Below are 15,237 nucleotides of genomic sequence, written 5' to 3'. Positions count from 1 at the left end.
TAGATTGCATAGATGTGTAAATGATAATTTCAGAAAGCCATTATTTACACATGGAAATCCACAGTATATGGAGTTTTCAAGGGGGTGTGGTTTCAGTATGCCAAGGCAGAACAAAAATCTTTATGAGTATGCCCTATTTTACATAGGGAATAAGTTTACAGGGGAAAAAAATTCCCCATCAGGAATTATCAGCTTAAAGCCACACAAAGAATTTTAAAAAGTGCTCATTTCGGTTAGGGCTTTAAAAGAGGGATTAGGGAAGTAATTCTCCTTAATCTGCCAATGTTTATTTATTCCTCCAAAATGAAGAAAAATAAAAATTACTGCCTCACTATTTAATAGGCTTAACTCACATGTCTAGATTAGTAAAACTGGACCACTACATATGGAAATGATATCACTTAATCACAGAGGTTGAAAAAATCACCGCTTTCATGTGGATATGCTGACATTTTCACAAAGAAGCTGCCAACTTTGTGCCACTTATTTATTCCACACATACATTTATAAAATGGGCCCTTCGATTGTGCATGCCACCAAATACACATGCACTCCTTCAAGTCTTTACATCTATTTTTACAAAAGGCTCAACTTTCAACATAGCTTTATGTAAAATACTGCCAGAACTGAGTACGTCCCAACCCGTAAATATGAACTCCGATCTCAACATCCTATGTTAAATGGGCCTCAACATGCACATAATGGGGTTTGATTTTACAAAGCCTTTTTTATGTGTAAAGCATGTTTTACACACAGGAATAGGGCACTTCTACACACATAGGTGCTTGCATGGCACTGCTACTCTTCCAAAACATTCTTAACTTACATAAAACATTTGCAAGGGGGGGGGGCATACACAAGGACTCAGCATGGGTGGGAGTTAGGTACAACTACCACTTACCCCCTGATTATATAAAGGTCGCCAAAAATTGTGTGTCATTTGTGTGCACAATTTAATTGAATAGCAAGCCAATTAGAGCCAATAATTGGCTTTTTAACAAGAAATCATTGGCACTAATTAGATTTAATTGGGACCAACACATGGGAAGTTAGGTGCAGGATTCGAACCTAAAATTTACATAGCCTAAAAAAAGGGGACATGGAAATGGGAGGGCCATGGACATTTTGGGGCATGGCTTCAAGTTACGCATGTAATTACAGAATAATGGTGCTCTATGCATACATTTAGGTGCAGTCATCTGCACCATGTTGGTGCCAATGGCCATGGCTAAGTTTCTGCGTGACTCTCCACTTAAACATGTATTCTATAAATCGCGACAAACTTTAGGAGTGGCTTATAGAATAACGTTTACATGGGTATGTTTCGACACCATATACAGAATCTAGCCCTTAGGGCATAACTTAAAGAATACTCTAAGTTACAAATGTCGTTGTCATAGCTAAGCACTCGCACTTACACCAGCTCTATGGATGGGCATAAATGCAAACGCCTAAATGATGTTAACACTCAGTCTCAGTTATGTTAGTATTCTATAAAGGAAAGTAGGTGCTTACTTTCCTTTATTAAATAGGCTCCTAATGCATGCATTCTGAGCACCTAATTGAAGGTGCCTAGCTATAGAATTGCTCCCAAAATGACAATTCCGAAGTTCCACAGCTGAATATATGACAAGATGGTTCATACCCTACACAAATTTACACCTGCACCAAAAGTGTAAATGAGCACATATACTATATGTGTACTCACATATTTTGTATAATAAACACATACATTGCAGTACTGCCCAACCTACTAAGCATGTTTACTAAAAGTTAGTGTGTGTTAAGGGCTGAACGCCCCAGAGAAATAAAATGAACTGAACACGTGGAGGAGTGGCCTAGTGGTTGGGTAGGTGGACTTTGGTCATGGGGAACTGAGTTCGATTCCCACTTCAGGCACAGGCAGCTCCTTGTGACTCTGGGCAAGTCACTTAACCCTCCATTGCCCCATGTAAGCCGCATTGAGCCTGCCATGAGTGGGAAAGCGCGGGGTACAAATGTAACAAAAATAAAATAAAAACATTACTTAACATTTGCTAAGAATGAATAAACATGGCCCTTAGTCCATGGGAATGTCTATGCACAGATCATGTAAAAGTAGGTGCAATCTTTCAGTTTTGGGGGAAGGAGGGCAGGGAATACGATGTAATAAAGACAATTTTGATTCCTGAAAGCTAAGTGGGAAGATTCTAGTGAGCAAGTCATAAACAACATGCTAGTTTCATTTCACTATCTACCAATACAATTAATAGGGGAAAGGGAATTTAGCTCGTGCCTTTTAAATAGCAGTTCTCAGGCACTGCAAGTATTTTCCTACCAGTGAGGGCTTCAACAATTTGTGTCCGAGCTAATGAGGGTTAAGTGGCTTGCCCAATGTCACAAGGAACATCAGTGGAATTTGAACCCCGAGTACATCCCAGAGTACTGACAGAATTAAAAAACGAACCTCCAGAGCTATTGTTAGTAATATGTAATTTATCTTTAAAATCAAGCATGGCAACAGAAGATTGGAGGGTGACCAGTGTAATGTCAGTTTTTACAAAGGGTTCCAGAAGTGATCCAGGAAATTACAGATCAGTAAGCCTGATGTTGGTGCCGGGCAAAATGGTAGAGACTATCATAAGCAACAAAATTACAGAGCATATGCATAAGCATGGATTAATGAGACAAAGCCAACACAGATTTAATGAAGGGAAATCTTGCCTCACCAATCTACTCTCATTTCTATGAAGGAGTGAACAGACATAGGGATAAAGGCGAGCAGGTCGATATTGTGTATCTGGATTTTCAAAAGGAATTTAACAAAGTTCCTCATGAAACATTTCAGAGAAAATTAGAATGTCAAAGGATAGGAGGTAATGTCCTATTGTGGATTACAAATCGGTTAAAAGATAGAAAACAGACAGTAGGAATAAATGGTCAGTATTCTCAATGGTGAAGGGTAGATAGTGGGGTTCCCCAGGGGTCTGTGCTGGGACCGCTGCTTTTTAACATATTTATAAATGATCTAGAGATGGGAATAACTAGTGAGATAACTAAATTTATTCAAAGTTGTTAAATCACAAGAGGATTATGAAAAATTGAAAGAGGAACTTACGAGACTGGGAGACTGGGCATCCAAATGGCAGATGACAGTGTTAAGTTATGTATGTGGGAAAGAGAAACCCAAACCATACATGATACAAGGATCCACATCAGGAGTCACTGTCCAGGAAAAGGATCTTGGTGTTATGGTTGATGATACGCTGAAACCCTCGGTTCAGTGAGCAGCGGCAGCTAAGAAAGATTGCTGTGCCATCCCCTAGCAGAACATTTGGTTTTCTGAGAACGCTGAAATTAGGCTTTCCATCACTGAAGTGCATTTGCTTCAAAACCATTTTCGAGAATTCCTTTTCTTTTGCAGGGACAAGACTATGGAATATGTTAACACCAGATCTAGCACATATCCTCCTTCTCCTTCAAAGGTCTTGAAGACTTTTCTGTTTGACAAATAGTTAGGTATTATGTGAACAGTTTCAAACCACCCTTGAAACTGATTTCTTCTTCCTATTATCATTCTTCCAAATGTCAATTCGCCCTATATGAAGAGCTTCACTTTCCTTGCTGTAAACTACTATGAATCCTTTATGGAAAATGAGTGGTATATAAGACTCCAACAGAATAGAATACAATAGAAATAGAATGTAAAGAATTAATAGGAAAGGAATGGAAAACAAAAATAAGAATGTTATAATGCCTGTATCGTTCCATGATGCGACCTTACCTCAAAAACTGTATGCAATTCTGGTCACCGCAGCTCAAAAAAGATATAGTGGAATTAGAAAAGGTACAGAGAAGGGCGATGAAAATGATAAAGGGGATGGGATGTTTTACTATGAGGGAAGGCTAAAGAGGTTAGACTCTTCAGCTTGGAGAAGAGACGGCTGAGGGGAGATATGATAAAGGTCTATAAAATAATGAGTGGAGTGGAATGGGTAGACGAGAATTGTTCGTTTACTTTTTCCAATAATACTAGGACTAGGGGGCATGGAATGAAGTTACTAAGTAGTAAATGTAAAACAAATCGGAGAAAGTATTTCTTCTCTCAACGTGTAATTAAACTCTGGACTTCATTGCTAGAAATTGTGGTAAAAGTAGTTAGTTTAGCAGGGTTTAAAAGAGGTTTAGATACTTTCCTAAAAGAAAAGTACATAAGCCATCATTAGGATGGACTTGGGAAAATCCACTGCTTCTTCCTAGGATAAGCAGCATAAAATCTGTTTTACTGTTCTGGGATCTTGCCACGTTCTTGAGATCTGGATTGGCCGCTGTTGGAAACACGATACTGGGCTAGTTGGACATTCAGTCTGTCCCAGTATGGCAATACTTATGTACTTAACACTGGTTTCCCTGATTTTCAACTCGCAGGTCTAACCATTAAGCTATTTCTGCACTTCACTAACATAAATGGGGCTGTTTCCAAGAAGTACAGTTATGCTGCCTGATACCTTCTGATTCTACCAGCTAATAGATGCATTCTGTCAGTGTCAGAATGGAGTAATACAGATCACTAGTTTTAAGAACAATTCCTTCTCCTTTATTATTTAAGGGAAGACCTTCACAATGTTAAGATATAAAGTGGCTCATTTTCGAAACAGAAAAACATCCAGAAAGTGCCACAAAGCTGCATCTGGAAATTTTGTCAAAACATCCGAATCACTATTTTCAAAATAAATTTTTAAGACTTTTTCTATGCAGTTCATCTTCAGATAAAGGTGCCCTAAATGACCAGATGACCACTGGAGGTTTTAAGACATGACCCCACCGTGCTCCCCCAGTGGTCACTGACCCCCTCCCACCCCTAGCCTAGTGGTCAGTGAAGTACACCACTGTAGAGAAGGGGACCAAGGCCCATATCCCCCTCTGTTACACTGTACCCACAAATAGATGACACCTGCAGGCACAAGGGCTACTGTAGTGGTGTACAGTTGGGTATAATAGATGTTTGGTGCATTTTGGAGAGCTCCCTATACAATATAAGGGGGTAATAGTGAGATGTGTACCTAGGTCCTTTTATGTGAAGTCCACTGCAGTGCCCCCCTAGGGTGCCCCACTGTTGGGATGTCTCTATGGCCAGTCTACTAAGAATGCTGGCTCCTCCTACATCCCAATGGCTTGATTTTGTGCATTTTTCACTTGGACTTTTTTATTTCTTTTTCAAAAATGGTCCAAAAAGATAGCCACATTCCCCCAAATTCTATAAATGATGCCTTAAGCTGAGCATGTTAATTTGGCTAGGTTGGCAAATTGCATGCACAACTTGATTAAAGTCAGTCAGTGCTGATAATTGGTAACTAATTAGCGGAACTAATTGGCTTTATTTAGGATTTATGAATACAACTTTCTAGGCATATTCTATAATGTGGTGTATGTAAATTCTAATGTGTGCAGCTGAAAAGGAGGTGTGGCCGTACGTGTGGAATGGGCGGGTCGTGGTCACTTCAAAAAACTATGCACACTATATATAGATGAGTGGCCTAGTGGTTAGTGCTGCGGGTTGCAGACTTGGGGAACTGAGTTTGATTCCCGCTGCTGCCTAATGGTCAGCAGCAGGTTGAAATCCTGGGGAATTGGGTTCAATTCCCACTGCAGCTCCATGTGACCCTGGGTAAGTCACTTAACCCTCGTTTACCCTAGGTATAACATACTAGTTAGACTGTGAGACCATTAGGGACAGTGCCAGTACCTGCAATAAAAGGAGGTATTGTAGGTTATTGATAGGCAGAATAAAAACAAAAAAGAAAAGAAAAAGCAAACTTTATCAACTAGTCTCTATGCCCTTTTCTCCCTAATTTTAAAAGTTGAATTTTGCACCACAGCATTAAGGTTAATTAAAGTGTAAGGAAGTAGAATATTTGCAAAGGTTACTGAGGGAAATCTGATTACTGAGTTAGCTTCAAAAGGTTTTTCTGAGGCAGTCCCCTTAAAATCAAAACTATATATAGAGAGGAAAGGTCCCACTTAACTTTCTTTCTAAGAAGTTCTGAGAGAAGAGGACATTTCTCTGTTAAGAGAATATTATTTTACTCAGTGCTTTGGGAACTTAAAGATTGGGGTTTAAAGGAAGAACTGTAGGTTATTGATAGCCAGAATTCAAAAACAAAAAAAAGCAAACTTTATCAACTAGTCTCTATAAACCTTTCAAATTAGTTTTAAAACTTTAACTTTATACCACAACATTAACAGATAACTAGGTCCTGCTGTGCCTGTTAGAGGCTAAGTCTTCATTCCCAGCCCAGCCCCAGCTTCCACCCACCCTTAGCACAACTCTTCATTTGTAGTCATTATTCTAATTAGGATAACAAGAGAAGTGTTTTCATTAGAGTTTTAATTACATTTTCATTAGTTTTAATTACATTTAATTAGTTTCTGGGAAGCAAACACTAAATAAATTGCACATTTTACCATATAATCTTAAGGCTCTTTATATTCATCTAACATCCCTAGTACCTGAAGAAGTTTTAAATTATAACACTAAAATGCTGACAGCAGTCCAGCAGCGAAAGGGGTGCTATCCAGTCTTTTGCACTGAGTGTCACACGTACGATTATCTCCCAGATGGTGAGAGGTTATATATGTGTTATCGATGCAAAGAGCTCCTAGCTCTCAGAGAACAAGCCCATTCTCTTGAGGCTAGAATAACAGACTCGGAGGAGCTGAGGGAGACAAAGAAGTACATAGAGGAGGCCTATAGCGACATTGTAGAGAAGTCCCACCTACAGTCTAGCAGCCCCTGAGAGACTGGAGGTCTACTAAATGGACAGCATCACCCTGGTGAAGTTGGAAATAATCCTGTAGCCAGGACCAGCCCTCCAGGGGATGCAATATCCTCTCATACCGAGGAAGTATCACCAGGAGCTTCCACCCAGGAGGTCAGAATTAGGCCAGCTGCTCTAGTTGGTGATTTGATTATTCGGTATGCAGATAGCTGGGTGGGTGGTGGACAAGAAGATTGCCTGGTGACTTGCCTGCCTGGTGCGAACGTGTCATCTAGATAAATTTTAGATAGTGCTGGGGAGGAAAATGTGGGAGGGAGGTTCTAGAAACCAAATTTAGGCTCCTAGGTAGAAACTTAAAATCCAGACCCTCCAGGGTAGCATTTTCAGAAATGCTCCCCTTTCCACGAGCAGGCCCAAGAGACAGGCAGAGCTCTGGAGTCTCAATGAACAGGGAAGAGGGTTTCAGATTTGTTTGGAACTGGGCAACATTCTGGTGAAGGGGGAGCCTATTCCAAAAGGATGGGCTCTACCGTAACCAGAGTGGGACCAGGCTGTTGGCATCGGCATATAAAAAGGAGATAGAATAGCTTTTAAACTAGAAACTGGAGGCAGGACGACAGTCACTCAAAAGCACATGGCTCAGAATAAGGTATCTTTCAAAGGTATCACCAAAACAAGGAAGATAGGGTATCCTGATAGCGAGGTTCCAATAGAGAGCATAGTAGATCAGGTGTCTTTAAATAAAAAGCAGACATATTTTCAAGATTACACATTATGACTGTCAACTGCTGAGCAAGTTGTAAATAGAAACAACAAACATAGTTTGAAATGTCTATATGCAAATGCCAGAAGCCTAAGAAATAAAATGGGAAAGTTAGAATATATTGTACTAAATGAAAAAAATAGGCATTTCTGAGACCTGTTGGAAGGAGGATAATCAGTGGGACACTGTCATACCAGGATACAAATTATATCGCAGTGATAGGGTTGATCGAATTGGTGGAGAGGTAGCACTGTATGTTTAGGAGGGACTTGAATCGAATAGACTACGAACTATTCAGGACAAAAAACACATCTTGGATCCCTATGGATTGAAATTCCATGTGGAAAGGGGAAAAGGATAGTGATATGAGTGCACTACCGTCCATCTGGCCAGGATGAAGAGGCAGATGTAGAAATGTTATCAGAAATTAGGGAGGCTAACAAACAGGGAAACACGATAATAATGGGTGATTTCAATTACCCTGATACTGACTTCATAAATGTAACATCAGCGCATGCTAGAGAGGTGAAATTCCTTGATGGAATCAAGAACTGCCTTATGGAGCTGGTTCAGGAGCCAAAAGAAGAGGAAGAATTCTAGACCTAGTCCTTAGTGGAGTGAATGATCTGGTGGAGGAGGTTAACAGTGATCACAACATGATCAGATTTGATATAAGCTCTGGAATAACTACACATAGGAAATCCAATACGTTAGCATTTAACTTTCAAAAAGGAGACTATGATATAATAAGAAGAAAGGTGAAAAAAAAAAACTTAGCGGAACAGCTGCTAAGGTCAAAAATTTACATCAGGCGTGGATGCTGTTCAAAAATACCATCCTAGAAACCCACGCCAAATATATTCCATGTATTAAAAAAGGAGGAAGGAAGACCAAACGACAGCTTAACTAAAGCCCACCCACACAATTCCAGTCCTACGATTGTTATACCTTAGAGCAAGTCTCCAATCTCCTTATGCTCATCCCCAATCCTTCCTCTCCATCCTTCTACGCCTTACCTTCCCCAAATTCTTCTCCTGTTACACATCCTATCCTTGTTTACCTCTCCATGTCCAACTTACATATCCTTTTACCCCTCTATTACTATGTTCACCACAATTTGTAATATCTCTTTCAAGATTTTGAAATTCTATCTACTTTTTACTATGTAAGCCGCATTGAGCCTGCTATGTGTGGGAAAGTGCGGGGTACAAATGTAATAATAATAATAAAAAATTACAGAGCATAGTCAAAAGCATGGATTAATGAGACAAAGCCAACATGGATTTAGTGAAGGGAAATCTTGCCTCCCCAATCTATTACATTTCTTTGAAGGTGTGAACAAATATGTGGATAATGATATTGTGTATCTGAATTTTCAAAAGGCATTTGACAAAGTTCCTCATGAAAGGCTCCAGAGGAAATTGGAAAGTCAAGGGATAGGATGTAGTGTTCTATTGAGGCAGCTTGGGCAGAGAAATTATATTTGTTAATTTGGGGTTTAAAAGTTTGGTTCAGTTCTGCAAGTAGTGGAGGAAGGCCATCTGTTTTTAATTGTTCAAGAAGTCTAACTTTTGCTAGACTAAGAGGTTAGAAAGGTCAGTGAGAAATTAAACTCTCTTTGTTCCTTTTTTGAGTGATGGATTGCTAATGCTACCACATATGGATACCATTATGAGCCAGGCATACTGTAGTTTTTAAAGGATTAGTTTAATGCTGGTTAGAAGGAGATAGAGTAGATATAGATACCATTATAAGTATTTAGATTTGGTCTTATAAGGAATTCTGATTTCTGCTTATTTTAGAATATGTTTTATTCTGTGTAATTAATAAGTTCTATTTCTATGTAGAATATCTTTTCAATTCAACTTTGTCTGACCTTTCAAGTGATATTTCTGCAAGTGTAAATAGATCATCTGGTTTGAATTATCCACAGTCCTAGCTAGGTGAAAGAGGTCAGGAAAAGTCAACTTTGTTCCTTGATGAATAGCTAAGTGTAGGACTGGTCCTGAAAGTAATAACAAACTATATCTGTGTGAGATTAAGTAAGATTGGCCCCTTGACCCCTTAATGAATGCCAGAACCCAGTTAGTATGAAGTTGATTGGGAAACTGATTATGTGAATAATAAAATGCCAAGAGATAGGTGCCACAATGTCTAGTGTGAGAGGCCCCAGGTCATAGGTCAGTTTAGAAAATATCAAACCTATGTAAATGATATTTTGGAGTAAATGTGTAAGTAATGATTAGTTCAAGGCAGGGTAATCAATCTATTCTTTACCATCTGGAAAGTAAGGGGGGCTAGAGGGGTTTAAAACTGTATATAACTGGGAGCAGAAGCAGCTTACGTTAGAAGAAAGAAGGAGAGAGCTAAGAAGAAGAGAAGGAGCTGAGACAGAAGCCATAAGATCCAGAGAGCTGAGAAAGAGAAGAAGAGACTTAGTGCTGATGTCCTACTTTGTTTGCTGGCAAATAAAGAAGATTTCTCCCTCATTCTGGTGTGTGCTGTTTGACTCCTGAAGTACCACAGATTCTGCTAACAATAGTGGTAATTCCTGCAACACTATTGTGGATTAAAAACTGGTTAAAGGATAGAAAACAGAGAGTTAGGTTAAATGGTTAGTATTCTCAATGGAGAAGGGTTGATAGTGGGGTTCCTCAGGGGTCTGTGCTGAGACCGCTGCTTTTTAACACATTTATAAATGATCTAAATATGGGAATAACTAGTGAGGCAATTAAATTTGTCGACGACCCAAGTTTTTCAAAGTTGTTTAATCACAAGAGGATTGTGAAAAATTGCAAGACGACTTTACGAGACTGGGTATCCAAATGGTAGATGTTTAATGTGAGCAACTGTAAAGTGATGCACGTGGGAAAAAGGAACCCGAGCTATAGCTACGTGATGCAAGGATCCATGTTAGGAGTCACCGACTAGGAAAAGGATCTAGGAGTCATCGTTGATGATACTTTGAAACCCTCTGCTCAGTGTGCTGCGGCGGCAAAGCAAATAGAATGTTAGCTATTATTAGGAAAGGAATGGAAAATAAAAATGAAGATGTTATAATGCCTTTGTATCGCTCCATGATGCGACCACACCTTGAATACTGTGTGCAATTAGAAAAGGTACAGAGAAGGGAGACGAAAATGATAAAGGGGATGGGGCTTCCCTATGAGGAAAATCTGAAATGGCTAAGTCTCTTCAGTCTGGAAAAAAGACAGCTGAGGGGAGATATAACAGAGGTCTATAAAATAATGAGTAGAGTGGAACGGGTAGATGTTAATCGCTTGTTTACTCTTTCCAAAAAATACTAGGACTAGGAGACACGCGATGAAGCTACATAGTAAATTTAAAACTAATCGGAAAAAATATTTTCTTCACTAAATGTGTAATTAAACTCTGGAATTTGTTGCCATAGAATGTGTTAAAAGCAGTTAGATTAGCGGGGTTTAAAAAAGGTTTGGACAGCTTCCTAAAAGAAAAGTCCATATGCCATTATTAAAATGGACTTTGGAAAATCCACTGCTTACTTCTAGGATAAGCAGTATAAAATGTATTGTACTGTTTTGGGATCTTGCCAGGTACTTGTGACCTGCATTGGCCACTGTTGGAAACAGGATACTGGGCTTGATGGACCTTCAGTCTATCCCAGTATGGCAACACTTAGGACTAGGCAGTACATAAATTCTTAAATAAAATAAATAAATGTTATAGAATACACCTGATCCGCACCTAAGTTAGGCGCAGGTATTTAAGCCTGGTTTTAGGTGGCCTAAATGGGTGCACCTAAATTTTAGTCACAAGAATGGCCGCTAAGCATATTCTATAAATTACACCTAATTTTAGGCATAGTTTACAGAATCATGCTAAGCACGTGGTATTTTAGCACAGATTTTTAAGGTACTATTTATAGAATTTGGCTCACTGAGCACAACAGTATCTAGCAAATGGCCATTTTCAAAACAAAAAGATAGACGCTTTTCTGTTTTGAAAATAGCCATGCTTGCTACTGGACTTTCGGACATTTTCTGCAAAAAGTCTAAAGTTGAATTCAGACGTCATATCGAAAATGTCCCTCCATATCTCGTATGCTCTCTCCTGCTGTATTCGTGCATGCCCTGAAAGGCTTCGCTCAACCCAAGACTATCTCTACTTCAGGAAGCAGGTGAAAGCTCTACTCTTCTCCCAAGCCTTTAACGAAAGAAGCAACAAACTTGCTAGTCTAGCATATGTAAGGACTAACACTGGCTGAAAAAACCATACTGCAACAGGACTTGCTTACCCACTCCTACCTTAGCTGAGATCACACTGCACCTTAAGTGGAAAATGTCATCACACTATGAAAGCGCAGAGCTTTTATTATACTTATTATACTGTGCAGCAACAACTGACATCGAACTTTTGGATTCTGTTGGCTGTCATTGTAAGTGTTTATCCCAGTTTTTACAAAAAGCTCTATTCTTCTCAGTGTTTTGTTTTTAAGCCTTGGAGGGTCTGGGGTGCAGTTTACACAAATGACAACATCATGCAAACCCCTTCGAGATGTTGTTTTTCATGATTCAGGCAGGAAGGTGTTAAACACCTCGGGATATTCAGGAAGCACTATAAGGCCACTTTTTTTCCTCATGGGAGAAAACACATGTACTGTGCATATACTTTTCCGCAAAAGGTGAAGTGGGGACAATTTTCATAGGGGCCTTCTCTGTAGGTAATTTTCTTTTTAACTCTGTCCCCTATGGGGTAACTGTATCAAAGGGCACCTATCTTGTATGACAGAAATGTGCATAAATTACGTCTATTCTAAAAAGAGAGGCCTATCCTCCATATGGGAGTGGGGGGGGGGGGGGGGTTTGCATTGTCAGAGGGAGGGGGATTGCGACAGCATGACAAGAGGATGGGGTTAGGAGTACCAGGCACAGAGGAGGAGGGATAGTGCCCTGAAGGGAAGGAGAGAAAATTGATGGGCCCCTTGATTTTTTTTTTGTTATGTGGGTCCCGGAGAGTATCGAGATCGAGCCCACATAACTGTCTTATGCAAGCCCTGGCTGAATATCAGCTGGGACCCACATAAACTCCACAAGACAGAACACATGTTATTAGACCCAGATATTCAATGCCGGTGCCCACACATGGCCCGATGCTGAATATCCAGGGCTAAATTTAGCCAGCCACGTCAGCATTTTTAAAAATGGATGAATATCACCTCATCATGTTTTAAATTCTAATGTTTAACAATTTTATATATTTTTTTCAATTTGACTGTCCTTCACATGCACACATATATTTATAGCTGATTTTGTTTTAAGTTTCTTTATATATTTGTTTTTTGTTTGGGTTTTTTTTTTTATTGTACAAGAAATCTACCTGTTTCTTTTTGTTTGTTTGTATCTATTTTCTCTAGGATCTTAGAAAAAAATAGAAATTTCAATAGAAGGCAGAAATCAGAAATTAAAAAAAAAAAAAGTAAACTGTCCTATTAAATGGCCATAGATTGGAATGCTTACACATAGGAGTGAACTATTTGACACCCCCATACTGGCCATATTCAACAAAAAGGAAGAAGGGTTAGGGTGGCATGAGAAGGGAGCAGCTGCTATTGTAACTGGTAAAACAGGATCTTTTCTTGTTTTTTGCTTTCACTTTCACTTTGCACCTTTCCCTTTCAATTATTATTAAGGCCGCTGTAAACCATTTTGATTTGTTTCTTAGAAGAATAGAATATCAAGCTGTTGAATAAACAAAACTAATTCTACATGGGTCAGCAGGCATAAAAGCACATCTCATAAAAGTCAATAACTTGGATGAAGTGAAAAGTGAAGGACAAAGAATTAATAATGAAAAAAGCTGCTCTCCCACATCCCTATCATCCCTGTTCTTCAACAAGAACTGGAAGCCTGTGGGATGGACCTAGTACAGATAGATATTTTTGTCCTCTCGAGTCGAAGTAGTGATGCACTGAAAATCCAGACAATGTCTACATGAGGTCACTTACCGAAGGACATTTGTTTCAGATAGATCTGTCATTAAGTCAGATAGAGGTGTGATAAAGGAGGGTGCAATGATGATCACAAGGAGAAGGAAGCCTTGGGGACAACTAGTTAGGCATCTAGCACTCAGGCCCTTGAAACAAAATGGGGGCAAAGCCAAAACAGAAAAGCTATGTCTGCCCCAAAGAACAGGGATTTGCTGAGGCATAGATAAAAGCAGAAAGGAAACAAAAACAATACATGATATACATTAATAGCATTAATGCGTTAATTGTCCACCCCTACCAGATATTAATTTGTACAGACGTGTTTTCACTTTTTTTTTTCCATAGCTTCAGATATTTGTCTTCCTTGTGGATTTCCAAAAGGAAAGCATAGGTGCATAGTAACTAAACAGACTGTGGCGAATAGTAGTAGCCTGCTGGGCAGCAGAAACTGACAAGCTTTGAAGAGATGATCCCAGGATCTTTCAGATTTATTCTAGGATAATAGTTATATAAAGTATTTTGTATAATCTGGCGGTAATTTCATAAGTCAGCACCTATATTATGCCTATTTTATAAACTACTAGTAAAAAAGCCCCGTTTCTGATGCAAATGAAACGGGGGCTAGCAATGTTTTCTTCTGTGTGCATGTTGGGAGTGTGTGTGTCCCTGCCCTCTGGCCTCTCTCTCCTCCCCCCTCTGAGTCCTTCACTGTTACAGAGCCAGCGATTTGATTTCGTGCTCTGCTGTTTTCCTTCACTGACTGTGTTACAGAGAGGGCGGGGCAGACACTCATAGGGAAACCGGATATCTCGCCCCCTTCACACTTCCGGCTGGAGGCTTCATAGAACGTTGGTGTTGCCTTTTATATAGAGAGATAATAATCCAAATACTGTCATTCAGCCCATACAGGCCAAAACAAATTTTAACTTCTTCTAATAATTGCATAGCAACATAGAAGATGATAGCAGATAAAGGCCTGCATGGTCCATCCAGTCTGCTGAACAAGATATATCACATCATATTGTATAACATATGCATATTTGATCTTGACCTGCCAATGCCAGAGACCGTAGAAGTCTGTCTGGCACTGGCCTACCATCCAATATGTCATGTCAAGTCTTGAACATCAAGATCTTACTGACATCCACTGTATAATAATGGATCCATGATTCTCTTGTACACAAAAATAACTTCTTTTTACTTGAATATAAAATCCACAAAAACAAAAATACTTAGCTCTCTATGCTGATGGATGTTTTGAAGACCACTGAACCAGAGCAGTAAAAGTATTTTTGTTTTTGTGGATTTCATATACAAGTTTACACAAAAGTTATTTTTGTACACAAAAGGCTCATAGATGGATGATCTTGATGTTCAAGACTTGACAGTTTTATTTTATTTATTTATGGAATTCTACCCCACATTATCGCAAACAAGTTCAGCTTCAATGTGGCTTACATCAAACTTTTAAAGCACATTACAATACAGTAAAACAATGGGCGTTCTAATGTTTCTTGGGATATCATTTTTATTAACTATATGATTGTTCTATATTGCTCCATTTGATAAGCTTATTTTAGAGTTGTGAATTCTGAAAAAATGTTAAATATTAAAATGATATTAAAAAAATGATTACAGCACTGAGTACTGATGGCTAGTTCTCTTAGCACAACCAACTGGCTAATTACAATCAGGTGCTTAAAAAGTAAATCACCCTACAAAGTAAGGGCCCCGTTTACTAAGCCGCG

At 39.1% G+C, this 15,237-nt stretch overlaps 1 protein-coding gene across 1 annotated transcript in view; it reads right to left on the bottom strand.

Moving 5' to 3' along the window:
- Positions 1-15,237, bottom strand: part of ASXL3 (ASXL transcriptional regulator 3) — a 372,418-nt gene that overhangs the window by 301,267 nt on the left and 55,914 nt on the right.

This window comes from Microcaecilia unicolor, chromosome 1 (genome assembly GCF_901765095.1).
Source record: "Microcaecilia unicolor chromosome 1, aMicUni1.1, whole genome shotgun sequence".
Lineage (NCBI taxonomy): Eukaryota > Metazoa > Chordata > Amphibia > Gymnophiona > Siphonopidae > Microcaecilia > Microcaecilia unicolor.
Note: the sequence above shows the minus strand (reverse complement) of the source record. Positions and strands in the feature narration are given on the sequence as shown.